This window comes from Panicum virgatum, chromosome 5N, assembly GCF_016808335.1.
Source record: "Panicum virgatum strain AP13 chromosome 5N, P.virgatum_v5, whole genome shotgun sequence".
In the NCBI taxonomy this organism is placed as follows: domain Eukaryota; kingdom Viridiplantae; phylum Streptophyta; class Magnoliopsida; order Poales; family Poaceae; genus Panicum; species Panicum virgatum.
In genome coordinates, this window is record NC_053149.1 from 35,054,563 (window position 1) to 35,064,077 (window position 9,515).

Sequence of the window (9,515 nt, forward strand, 5' to 3'; positions counted from 1 at the left end):
TGTGACTGCTACCACATGGAGTTACCACCTTAAGCTGTGATAGGTGGCATAGGAGAAGAGTTGAAGGCTTGGAAGAAGTCCACTCTCCCAAGGCACCTCCTTGTCACCCTCTATAAATACTAGGTGGGGCTCATATTTGAGACACACAACACCAGCCAAGAGAGCTCCATTCCAAAGGAAAAGCCTTTCCTAGCTTGTCTTTATAATAAGGAGAGGTAGAGGTACTTAGGAGGGGCACCGTTCTGTTGGCTCTCTTCTCCAATTCGTATCTCTACGAGAGTAACGGAGTAGTTCAGGAGATGTGCCGGGGTGTCGGCATTCTTCTCCCAGCTTGTACCTCTATGGCTGCTGCTACATTCTTTGGGTGTCAGTAAGCATTCATGGTTCCTATCTGTAGTATTTAAATTGGTATAGTATATTCTAGTAGTATTTGTACTTGAGTGACATCAGTTCTCTTACTCGCGGGTTCGTCACTCCGTATTTATACGGAGTGCTACAGCTTGTTGCGGGACATCATATGTAGTTAGGCTGCAGTAGTAACTAATAGCATAGACATGATATCGAGGCTAAAGGTTATCCTTCGTTTTCCTTATATCCCACGGTTTGTTAAAGGTAGGTCGTAGGTGGTGATAGCCCTATTGGTCCTTTGTAATCCACCACGTTTGGATATAGCATAGAGGTGTTGGCCGGAGTTTCCTGGCAAACTAGGTGTAAGCCGGTGCCCAAAGCGAGTATTGTGCTTGAGAGATTGACTTTTAACTCATCTATAGTACTATCTTAGGAATCATCTCTACCCTTGCCACGTATCTTGGTGTGTCCTTGGATCGACTAGAGTAGAAATTAGTGCACACACGTTCCCCTGGATTAGATAACCCCCGGAATACTCTGAGGTGAAAGCTACAACGGTATCTGTGCGCTTGTGGATTCATTTGCTATCGGTAAAATACCCAACAAGCTTTCTGGCGCTGTTGCTAGGGAACGGTCGTTGTATCTTTCTTCTTACCTAGTCATCATCGCTTTTTCTTTTCTTTTCTACTATCTCTACCCCTGCTATCATAGAGCAACCTTCTATCCAAGACTCTTCAGCTCCTACGGGCGAGTTTCTTGAGCCACCACCATTTGAACACTCAATTCTTGCATCCGGCTATGAACTCAGTCCCGACCTTATTGCTTTGGTTCAGGAGTTTTTCTTCTGCTTGTTAGATGGAGAAAACCGATACCATCATCTGTGAGAGTTTGAGCAAGTGTGATCATGCTACACCTTCGCTGGCATGACACATGATACCCTTAAGTGGAAGTTGTTCACTGGCTAAACAATGGTACACATAGTAGTATGTTTGATCAATATTTAGGAGTATTAAACATAGGCTAATGACAAAATTAACTGCGGGACCCTGTGGTAAATCGCGAGACGAATCTAAATAGGCTTTTGACCGTATGATTAACGGATGGTTACTGTAGCATCACATAGGCTCATTAGATTTGTCTCGCAAAATAATATCCGTCTGTGAAAAGATTTTCCAAATTGTCTTTATTTAATATTTTTAATTAGTATCCAAATATTCGATATGGCGGGGGCGAAAATTTTACTGGTGTCAACCAAACACCCCTTAAATGCGACTACTTTTAGGTTCCCGGTGCGAACAGCCTGACGGCGTGGTGCGAACAGCCTGATCGCGTGCTCCTTTACATTATGTTTTTTTTTCTTTTGGAACTCTGGAATTCCGATTTGGATGGAAATGTGTGTGAGAGACTAATGTCTACAAGAAACGAACTATACTGTGAGGAAATAAAAGGAATCAAAATATAGTTGTAATGGTTAACAAATAGAAGAATGTGGAACTGGAATTGACGTGACCAAAATTTTTTTCTAGTAAAACAATAACTGAAGTCCAATTTCAACACTCAAGTGCAAGTCACAATTTTTTTTATATTTTGGATTGAAATTGTTGTATAATCGCTCAAAATAAATGGGGGCAAAATTCTGAAATTGGAAGATATTGTTAGGCCAGTTGTAAGCTTCATCATTTTGGCCCAAACTTCCATTACGTGATATCTCTGAGGCCGCGCTTTTTTCTTTTTTGTATTTTTAAAAAATCAAAATTTCAAAAATATATGTCTGTTTTGAAAAATTTCAAAAATACCCCCCGTCGCCCCCATAGGGCGATAGACCCTAAGTGTAATTTTTTTCAAATTCGCAACGAGGTCCATGGGCAAAAAAAAATGCAAGGGGGCCTGTCGCCCGTTGCGGGGGGGCGACAAGGTCCCTCCCCCCTTGTCGGTACCCCAGGACTGGGGTACCCCCTCTTGCTGTGACTAGGCAAGAGCCTTAGTAGTCATCCTTGACTACAACCAAACAGCCGGACCCCTGCAGTCCGAAGACCTGTCCTCCCGACAAAGGTCCGGACCCGTTCCGCGGCCGGGGAAGGTCTGGGAACGCCACGTGTCCCAGGAAAAACAGGCGCTCAAGCGCAAGCAGCCAGGGCTCCGGACCTCCCAAGGAATCCAGACCCCCGCGGGGTCCCGGACCCCTCATAGGGTCCTGGATAGCAACCGGACCCCTCTCCAAGGGAAAGTTTGGACGCCCCGCCTCAGGGTGGTCCGGGGCCGACACGTGTATGAGGCCCTTGGTTTCCATATTGAGGTCCACCTACCTTCGCATTTATTGCGGTAGGTGGACGTCCACTTTGATATAGTGGAAGCCGAGGCGTTTGACTGACCAGGGGGCACTATTGATCGCGTATTACCAAGGCAGTGGAGCCGATGGCGCCGCCCATGCCGCGTCTGCCAGTCTGCCGTAGCAGTCGGATACGACGGCTCGGCTTCACCCATTATGACGCTACATAATAGCCTCAGCAGGCCACGCCGCAAGCTACGCTACTCCAACGGGCACCTAGCTGACGGAACAAGAGAACCCCCTGTGTCAGAAGAGCAGCAGTACTCATATCGAAGGAAAGATTCGCTACCACTGTAGCCACAGTCACGTTGGGCCCACCTGTCGGGGCATCAACGTTCTATGTATCCGCCCCCCCTTGATCTATAAAAGGGGAGAGCGCCGTTAGAAAACCTCAGGCTGGGTAAGTGCCAAGACCAGCAGAGGATAGGTTCATACACACCACCAAGAACAATACATCTCCCAGTGGACGTAGGGTATTACGCTCCGGCGGCCCGAACCACTCTAAATCGTGTGTTCTTGAGTCCTTGTCTCAGCGTAGATTCAGCCCCATCGCCTAGTACTTCCCGAGTACTCCCTCTCGGGGAATAGGCGGGTGCGCTCCGCCACCCGGCTGTGGGTACCCCTAGAAACCCCACGACATTTTGGCGCCGTCCGTGGGGAAGACAGGCGTTGGCTGGATCTTCAGGCCTCTAGGCTGTGTTCTCCCTCTGCAACGGCGAACTTGAAGATGAAGGAAGGCACACTCACTCCGCATGCTATGGCACCGGCACTCCGACGCCCTCGGTGCGGCGGCGCACGGCAGCGGCGCCTGCTGTGTGTCGCCACCGCGACACCTCAGAGCCGGCGTAGCAACGCACAGCGGAGGCGCCGCTGCGCGCCGCTGCTCCTACGTCGACTCAAGGTTTTCTCTCAAGCAACGGCCACGCCTCCTCAGCGGTGGCATGGTGTCGGCTCAAGGCTTTCTCTCAACATGGAGCCTGGAGCCGACGGCCATCCCGGAGGAAGTTGACCGTGTCGTCCCGCCGTCTCCAGCGCCGGAGATCCACCTCAGCGTTGCTCGGTGCTGCTGCAGACAGGACCCCGCCTCCTCGTGCGGGGGCCCCTGGCGCTAGCACCAAGGACAAGCCGGCGAACGACCGCACTTCTCCACGCGTCGCACCGGTCCATCTGCTGCGCAAGGGCTCTGGTTTCCATCGGCAACGGCGACGGCAGGGGGAGGGGGCCTCTTCCATTCAAAGCCAAAGAATTTGTCTCATGCCATGTAAGCATGTGACAGCTCTTAGGCAAGGAAGGGTCCCCCGAGCTCCCGAGGTGATGCTGGATGATGCGGTTCGGGCACGTTCAGGGCGCCTTCACCTCCGAAGAAGAACACGCTGTATAGCATGCAGCCGTAGGTTACTCCTAAGAAAGGAATGAGAGATTTTCTCCTTTGTAATAGCGTGGTGTCTACGTGTGTGTCCAGAGCGGTCAAGGTCCGACCTTGTAAACCCGACCTCTGGCCCTATCACACAAACAGGCAAAAGCGGTCCGGAGCGGTGGAGGTCCGTCCTCGTAATCCCGACCTCCGATGTATACCGTGACAACCACAATAATAAAGGAGATTTTCCTCCTCAGTTTTGCCTAGGCTCCACCCTGATTACATTTATTCGCCTTGGTTTAACTATTCTTTTCTCTTGACCGAAGTTTCCCTTATTGCTAACAATCCAAGTTAAGTTGCTGGCTTGTGGTCAGGTAAAGACACCCCTTCTAGCTGGAAGGCGGTCCGGACCCCTAAGGACCTGCTCTGGAGAAGTGGTATTTGTATCCTGGGGTAGAGAAGCTCCGCGTGGCTTAGCCTGGTAATGTACCCTAAGTTTACGTACTTCACTACCCTGTTACAAGTACTCTAGTATCCAGGACTGCTGACTTTAGAGGTCCCGGGCTCTCTTCTAGTATAAGGCTTGGTTTCTTTGCACCTTACTATGAGGTCCGGTAACATGCTTCATCGGATTGTCAGCCACGGTCGCTTCAAGTCCACTCCGGTGGCCCGCTCCGGCGGAGACCGCTCGCCACGGTCGCTCCAAGTCCACTCCGGTGGCCCGCTCCGGCGGAGACCGCTCGCCACGGTCGCTCCAAGTCCACTCCGGTGGCCCGCTCCGGCGGAGACCGCTCGCCACGGTCGCTCCAAGTCCACTCCGGTGGCCCGCTCCGGCGGAGACCGCTCGCCACGGTCGCTCCAAGTCCACTCCGGTGGCCCGCTCCGGCGGAGACCGCTCGCCACGGTCGCTCCAAGTCCACTCCGGTGGCCCGCTCCGGCGGAGACCGCCCGCCACGGTCGCTCCAAGTCCACTCCGGTGGCCCGCTCCGGCGGAGACGGTCGACAAAAGCCGGGTCCGGGAAGTAGTGCTACCCCCTGAGCGATCCGAAGTCCGTGTAGCCGCTTAGCTTGGTTCTGTACCCTAAGCCTACACCTTCGTCGCCCCGTGGAGAGCACTCTAGTACCTAAACCAGGCAACAATCATACCGGCTTCAGGGGTCCGGGATGCCCACTCTCTCCAAGAGCACACCAACGCAATCAAGTTGCGTCGGAACACATCACGGTGGTGGCCCCACCCGCGGGTTCATACCTCTCCCGAGGTGGGCCCGGGGGCCACTGTCGGTACCCCAGGACTGGGGTACCCCCTCTTGCTGTGACTAGGCAAGAGCCTTAGTAGTCATCCTTGACTACAACCAAACAGCCGGACCCCTGCAGTCCGAAGACCTGTCCTCCCGACAAAGGTCCGGACCCGTTCCGCGGCCGGGGAAGGTCTGGGAACGCCACGTGTCCCAGGAAAAACAGGCGCTCAAGCGCAAGCAGCCAGGGCTCCGGACCTCCCAAGGAATCCAGACCCCCGCGGGGTCCCGGACCCCTCATAGGGTCCTGGATAGCAACCGGACCCCTCTCCAAGGGAAAGTTTGGACGCCCCGCCTCAGGGTGGTCCGGGGCCGACACGTGTATGAGGCCCTTGGTTTCCATATTGAGGTCCACCTACCTTCGCATTTATTGCGGTAGGTGGACGTCCACTTTGATATAGTGGAAGCCGAGGCGTTTGACTGACCAGGGGGCACTATTGATCGCGTATTACCAAGGCAGTGGAGCCGATGGCGCCGCCCATGCCGCGTCTGCCAGTCTGCCGTAGCAGTCGGATACGACGGCTCGGCTTCACCCATTATGACGCTACATAATAGCCTCAGCAGGCCACGCCGCAAGCTACGCTACTCCAACGGGCACCTAGCTGACGGAACAAGAGAACCCCCTGTGTCAGAAGAGCAGCAGTACTCATATCGAAGGAAAGATTCGCTACCACTGTAGCCACAGTCACGTTGGGCCCACCTGTCGGGGCATCAACGTTCTATGTATCCGCCCCCCCTTGATCTATAAAAGGGGAGAGCGCCGTTAGAAAACCTCAGGCTGGGTAAGTGCCAAGACCAGCAGAGGATAGGTTCATACACACCACCAAGAACAATACATCTCCCAGTGGACGTAGGGTATTACGCTCCGGCGGCCCGAACCACTCTAAATCGTGTGTTCTTGAGTCCTTGTCTCAGCGTAGATTCAGCCCCATCGCCTAGTACTTCCCGAGTACTCCCTCTCGGGGAATAGGCGGGTGCGCTCCGCCACCCGGCTGTGGGTACCCCTAGAAACCCCACGACACCCCTATATAAGCCCTGGCCGCCATTCCCTTTGTCATTTGAGCCTAAAAATTCAGGAAAAAAGAGAGGGGTGAGGAGAAGAAAAGCGGCGAAGCTCTGCCGAATTGCGCACTTGTGATCTACTGGTAACTTCCGTATGAATCCATTGATATTGTATAACAATTTAATTTAATTAGCGGATTAGCTAAATTAGATTTTGTGCTTTAGAACACTCGTTTAGTATTACAATTTTAGTACTATTACAGACTTGTTTTAAATTAATTATGAATTATAATAGAATTATGAAAGTACCTTATTGATATTGTAACATAAGACAATGGCTGCCTCCAATTGTGGAGGATTTTCATGGACCGAAGAAAAATCTAGTATAATACTTGATATCATGACCCATCTTGTTATTAGTAAGAAGTTGGATCCATTAGCGGATGGTACGATAGAGATGGTGTTGTCCAAAATAGTAGAGTTTAAAGATTTCACATTATTTCAAGGTATTACGACGCAAGATGTAAAGGGACACCTGATAAAACGTCGGAAGATATACATGAGAGTATGTGAACTAGCGAATCATCATAATATCATTGGATTCTTACAAAGTTCTTGTAAGATATGGATGCGGCCAGAGGTGTATGAGATGCACATTAAGGTAACTCTCATTCAGTTGTAATCCCGTCCGTCATTTCGAATTCATATTTATGAAACAGTAACATTATTTTTTAATTATATGCTAGGATTACCCCGAGGACACGGAGTTGATTAACAAAACGATACCAAATTTCCGTAAATTGGTATGTATCTTCGGTGGACTTATGCCGCAAACTAGACGAAGGAGGTGGATAAGATCTTCGGGTGATAGTACTTGGCCTGCGCAAGAACAGATGCCCGGAGATTCGTCGAGTCATGCTTCAGCACCTCAACCACCAACTTGTGTTAACTAGGATGACGACATGGATGACTTCATGCCCCCCAAACCATGGCCTCCAACACATGATGTTCCTCCCCCTTTACATTAACCTAGAATCAGAAAAGAGACAAAGGGAAAGGCAAGAGGTTCGTCAAGTCATGTTGCACCACCTGCAGCACAAACTTGTGTTAACTGGGATGACGACATGGATGACTTCATGCCCCCCAAACCATGACCTCCAACACATGATGTTCCTCCCCCTGTACATGAACATAGATCCAGAAAAGAGAGAAAGGGAAAGCCAAGAGGTTCGTCGAGCCATACTACACCACCTGCAGCTCCACCATCTGTCAACTGGGATGATGACCTAGATGATTTCATGCCATGATCTATAACATATGATGTTCATCGGTTTAAGATGTATTCGCATTTAGTATTGTTAATGTTGTATTATGCTTGTATGTATGTCTCGTACCTAACTTGCATTCACTGCACATGTACATAATGTCGAGTTTGAATCGTACTTAGTCGTAATGGAGCATCGATGTATAAACATACCATCTATTGTATGTAATGGAAAATACGAGAGTGATCAGAGGCGAACTTGAAGTGTATAAATAAGCGGTCCACAGCTATCTCATTACAAATAAACATACCATCTATTGTATGTAATGAAACACACATCACACATGCAGTGGTATGGCAGAACCCGTTGCAAACTACGGTAAATAGATTCCGGACTAACCTAACATGCCTTAGGTAATTTAAAACAAAAACAGAACAAACACAACGATGCAGCATGTCACTAGCACTAGGGTAGTCCTAGTAGCCGTACCCCCACGTAGCAAACTGCGTTGAGCCTTCTCCGCAGTATCCACCCATTGCAGGTGGTGCAGGCGGTGGTGCCGGAGGCGTAGGGCCCTTCTTCTTGTGACAAGGGCAGTTGCAGTAAGGAATAGTGCATGGTTCATCCTGTGAACCGGCAGCATTGTTGGTATCATCAACTTCGTCGTCTTTGTTACCCTCGCTCACTTCCTCATAATGGTTCACCTTGCATTCCAGATCAAAGATCTTTATCTGGAGGTACTCGATGAACTCCTAAACAGAATCAATTGGTGCAGGATCGACCCACCTAGTAAAACCACAGTTTTCTGGAGCATCGGAAGACTGCAAAACAAATTTCATATAAGGTGTCTCATTGAAGATAAAGAAATGAAACAACCGAGTATTACCCATGCGTGTGGACATTTAAAGAAACGCCGACCGCAATCCATCCCGTCGGTGCACATCTGCACTAAGCAGTCCTCACCATGTCTGCATTTTGGCCATGGTTCTCTACGGTTATCGTATTGTCGAAGAGGAGTTTCATTGGTAAATTCACTCTTGTGCTGTGGCGGAAACTCAAACACTGGTTCCGGAAAGGAATCAGGTCCAAGAGGCCCCTCCCATATTATGGGGTCTCCCTTTCTTCCCCCTTTTCCTTTCCCAAAATCGTAGTAATTCTTCCCGCTAGACCCACCTCCAGACATTGGGTATACAATGAGCTTTGGTGTTTAAGTGCTGCTGGGAGTTCACAAACTTCGGAGTATTTATAGGCGCACAAATGTCTGATACCCGGAGTGTGGAGTGTAAATGCACCTAAAATGCCTAAATGACAACACAGTGAAGAGGCTAGCTGACCTAACACTGAAAAGGCTAGATTCGATTCTCGAAATGACTACTCGATGCATCTCTGTGCATGCAGACTCACAGCGCTGCATTGCTGCCGCTCGGTCGATCGCGCCTAGATGCCGCCTTCCCCACTACACGCCACAGACCTTCGCTGTAGATGACAGGTTCGTCGTCCTCGCCAGAGAGACTGCTTTGAAGGTGAGTTGGTGTGGTTGCCGTGTTGTCACATCTTTTTTAAATGGTGGAAGGGCACTGCTATTGGGTCACGTATGTCTGGGCAAAGAATGCGACATTTGGGAAACCCGTGATCGCCGTGCTGAGCAGTGGCAACCTGTGATCTCGTACTCACAGCTAGATACACTATGGTTCCTATTTTGAGCTATTGGAGCGTGTAGTCGTCATCATCGTCGGCAGGATCTCGGCCGCTAACTCCTACCGCACCTAACTTGTCCTTCATTAAATCACGGAAAAAATTCGCAAGAACTTCCCTTATTTCACGAGCATTATGGAACCCACAAACATAACAAGTTCACATCAATAGTATCTATAGAAACAAATGACAAGTAAACTAGCACAATCATAAACATGGGATAC